This window comes from Tupaia chinensis, unplaced genomic scaffold (genome assembly GCF_000334495.1).
Source record: "Tupaia chinensis unplaced genomic scaffold, TupChi_1.0 Scaffold144635_1, whole genome shotgun sequence".
Lineage (NCBI taxonomy): Eukaryota > Metazoa > Chordata > Mammalia > Scandentia > Tupaiidae > Tupaia > Tupaia belangeri.
Window position 1 is genome coordinate 55,838 of NW_006204496.1, and position 4,793 is coordinate 60,630.

Below are 4,793 nucleotides of genomic sequence, written 5' to 3' on the forward strand. Positions count from 1 at the left end.
CCCTCCCGCCCTCCCTCCCACCCCTCCAGCAGCGATGGCAGAGGAACAACAACAGCCGCCACCACAGCAGCCTGATGCCCATCAGCAGCTTCCCCCCAGCGCCCCCAACTCGGGGGTGGCTCTGCCAGCCCTTGTGCCCGGGCTGCCAGGGACAGAGGCCAGCGCGCTGCAACACAAGATCAAGAACTCCATCTGGTAAGAGGATCCTCCATCGCCGGGGTAAAGAAGCCCAGGCACATTTCTGCTGCAAAGGGGGTGGAGGGGCGGGCGGGGGAGCGGAGGAGGAGGCCGATGCCTTCATTGAATGTGGTTTCCCGACTCGGGTGCACATTTGTAGGACCTCTGGAGGTGTGGGGACTTGGCTTCAGCCCCTGGTCGTCGTAGCCAAAAAATGCTTTGACTCCCTCCTCAATTGTGAGTGCAGATGAACAGGTTATTTGTGTTTTTCACTTAGTGTAAGGGGACTGTGGGTCGAAATGAAGTCATTACTGCACGGTGGTGGCATGGATTTGGAACTGGGAATGTGAAATGTGTTTACTCCCTTTTTGCCGTCATAGAGGAAGAAGTGTATTGTGAATTTTCACCATACAGACATTGTGCGTAAGAATATTATCATGCAGCACAAAACCTAATGTATCTCTTCCTTTCAGTTAGTTGGGTTAGCTGCCCTTTCTGGATGTTTTTTTGCTTCCTTTATTCTAATAATAAATGTCCCTTCTAGGGAGTTTATTTTGTTGCATTAATTCTGAAGGAAATCTTTCCTTAGTGTAAAATATTTTAAGGTCGTTTATGCTGTAAAGTGACTTCTAAATTTTAAAAAATGCGAAATGAAATATATGTCTTGCTATTTTGTCTTTTTTAGAGAAATTATAGATGCAGTACCTTTTACTATTCCTGTATTTTCTTGCATGAGGATTTCCGATATTTTAGCGTTGAATTGAACTCTTCAAGACTGCTGGCAGCCTTTTAATAATTAAATACACCGAGTTAGCCCATCCTCTGTTTGAGCCTTTGCAAATATTCTTTGAACCTGAACTTGCATTGTCTTGTAGGGTTCTTCATTAACTGACATTTTAAAAAAGCATAGCACTGTTTTTAAAACGGAAAACAGTATTTGGGTTTGGTCTGAGAGATTGCTTTCAATAGAAATTTTAAAATAAAAATTAACAAATGTGTTAACGTTTATTTTGAAAATGAAATCTTGCAAGTCTGTCATTGACTATTACTATTAAAATATCAAAGCTCCCTACTTTTAAATTGAAATTTAAAAACAAACCTATCCTAAAGCAACTGACATTGCACATATGCTATTTACACATTTAAAGACTGACATTTTTGTCAACACAAACTTAAGGTTTGTAAAAATAGTAATTTTCATCATTTTCTTGGCATGCATCCATGTTTTCATGATGCTAATATGAAGTAGGTCAGTGCAGGCTTTCATAGTACACAGCAGTTGACACTTGATTCTCTTGCTTTCAGTTTTCATTTTAAAATGAAATTCAGATATTTTAAAGGAGAATATTTGTCTTTGACAATAGTCATGTTGTAGCACCTTGAATTAGTCAGATAAATACTATTGTCCTATGTGGTGGGGAGTTGAGGGGGGGAGAGAGAGAAAACAGACTTTATTCTTCAGTGGTACCCTCTGCCCCTTTATAGAGCTGTAGTAAATCTCCTGCTTACCATGAAAGCTTCCACAAAACCAGAATTTATTTTTTTCTGTCTATTAACATGATGTGACTTAGTGTCTCACAGATCGTTATTGAATTGACCATCTTGGTTTTTTACGTTCAGATGAGGGACAGCCAAGGAAAAGGATTCAAGTCTTTTAAGAAAGGCAAATCTTAAAAGCTGAATTGTTATTAAGTTGTGTTTTAATTTATTATGAGAATAATAGGAGAAGGGAATCGTTATACTAAGTGAGCTGTACAGGCAATTGAGTGAAGTGTTTAAATAATGATGATAGTGAAATGCTGTTTTTTAGTAAATCATGGTATTTAATTTTGCCTTCATGGATCATTGATACACATTACAGTTTAACTGTGTCGGCCTTGATACGAGAAAACTTCTGAAGTAGAGTTCACTTTAGTTTTTGGTATTTGCTCAGAAAAACTAATGGGCAACGAACACCTTAATCCCCAAATGTGTAATTTTATGTATATTTTAAAAATCATAATGGCACACTTACTAGCATTTAATGTTCAACTTGGAAATCCTGTTTACAAAAGAAAATTATTTAAAATTGTAGTACAAGCAATATTAATGGATAATAAGCAACATTAATAGATTTAATTAATATATATATCTCATACCCCATGTACCATAGACTGTATTTATATAATTCATGAAGTAACTATGTACAATAAAGATGTTAAAAAGTGAAAGCTCCTTTACTACCGTTTTTTCAGTGAGTGTGTATTAAATTTAAATCATTTTTAGTAGATAAGTTTGTAGCTTTTTAGATACCTCATTTCTCTTTTTTTTTTAAGACAATAATTTTACAAATGATTTTAACTCCTGGTAATGTTCTGAGAGATTATAAATTTTGCACTACTTCCTATATTAACCTTTGGTACCATTACTGGTAAGAATTTAAAATTGAATTCAAGAGAAATGTGGCCTTTAAAAATTATCAAAGAGTTTTGTATTTAGGTTGATTGTAGTTTCTAAATTACTGGGCTTGTAGATCATAAACAAGTCTGTACTTGTCCTCCTATTCTACAAATGTAAATATAGTATGTGATGTAGGCCTTTGGCTGGACAGTGAGTTATTTATTATCTCAGTTCATAATTAATTCTATTTATTAAACTAAAAAGCTGTCTGATAAAAGTATGTCTACTGTAATTTGAAGCATTAAGTGAGTCTTTGAAAAAAAGATGAAGTTGGAACTGTAGTACTTAATGAGACTGAAATTATATTTAAGAGTTGGAATTTTTTTTTTTTTTTGAGAGGTTTTTTTCACTATAGGGCACGTGCGCTCACCAGACAGAAAGTGAGAAATCACCCCCCAGAGGGGATGGCCATGCCACAATCCCTTCTCCTCCATTCTCCTCTCGGGATCTTGGGCACGCACGCACTCGGCATGGGTTTTAAGCCACCGGATCCGGGACGCGAACCGCGGTCGACTACGTGGGAGTCCAGCGACATAGCCATTACGCTAACTGCTGGTTCCCAAGAGTTGGAAATATTTTTAAGGTAGTTTTAGAAAATAAAGATACTGCTAACTTAATAGTGTTGTTTACATAATATGTTGGTGATTACTTTCTGCTTAAATCCAGGTTAACAAGCTCGTTAACTCCATGGACAAAAGGTCCAAATCGCACTTCTCATTTAATTTTACTTATTTTAATTTGCTATAAGGCACATGTGCTTCCCAAAGAGAGAGTAGGTGAGAAAACAAGCCACCAGGTCTGGGACTCAAACCATGTTCAGTCATGTAGGAGTCCAGTGCCTTAACCACCATGCCAGCTGCTGTCCCACCCCAAGAAAAACTTCTTTACTTACCTTACAATGTGCCCTTCTTTGGTTTCTTTGAACAAACAATACCAAAGCTAGTTTCTGCTTTCTGTCATTTATATACCAATGTCTTCATAATTGAAAAAGAAAACTTGTATGTACTGTCAATAAGAAGAATATAGTAAGCACTTTTCTTTTTAAAACAGTTTTTTCTTGAAACCTTGATAGAATAATATTGCTGTGGAAAAAAATAGGAAAGAAAAAATTACTTTTAGATCCCTTATGTCTGTGATTAGTTATGTTTAAGAATAGATCACACCTATAGGTGGGAGTGATGAACATATTTGCAGTTAAGCCGTAACGTAGATAGTAAACTTTGACCTAGAAATTCACATGACATGCCGATATTTTATTGTAGAAAATATTTTGGCTAATAATTGTATGTACTCCACACACAAATCCAGAGATTTGTAAAAGAATTAATTGTTAGCAGTTGCTACTCTATATAACTCTTTAATTACAGCCGAGAACTTATAAACGTTTTCTTAAAATGGTTAAAATAAGGTACATCATTGTTCTGACAACTTTCTGGAAAGAACTAACCTGAGTGACAGGGAAATTACAGGGTTCCTCTGGTTTGTTGTTGGAACCTGAAGGCAGTGCTGGGTTTAGAGTTTCTTGATTTTATTCAGTCTTGTAGGTCATAACTTCTGGATATGTTGTAGACATAGAATTAGAATCTAAGTAGAATTATGTGTGCAGTCTAATTTGGATGTTTTCTAAATTCTTACTTAACCCCAAATTGAGCAATTTTGTTTTACTTATTTGTTGTGATGATAGTAAACATCTTGCTATTAAGTGATTACATGGTCTCGTTTCCACCTTAGTTACGAGTTTCCTAGAGGTAGAAAAGACAGAATTATCTTATTTGTGATGGAAGTTATGTTTTGAATTAAAAGGTCTGGGTCAGCAGATGGTGTAATGGTTATGTCAGCTGGACTCACTCCTGCGTAGTCGACCACAGTTCAAGTCCCAGATTCGGCAACTTAAAACTCATGCTGGGGGCGTGTGCATATGTGCCCAAAGAGAATTGAGGAGAAGGGATTGCAGCATGGCCACCCCCACCCCCCAGGGGTGATTTCTCCCTTTTTGTCTCTCCAGCGATTGCATCCGCCATACAGCAAAAATCTCTTTAAAAAAAAAAAAAAAGTCAAGTTGTTTTTTATGTTAGAAAAATAATGTCGAGCAAAATAAGATGATCCGTAAGGTTTACATAGAGATGCCATGTTAGTCCTGATTTCTATCTTTTGTCCTAGATTTCAGTAGTTGGGTT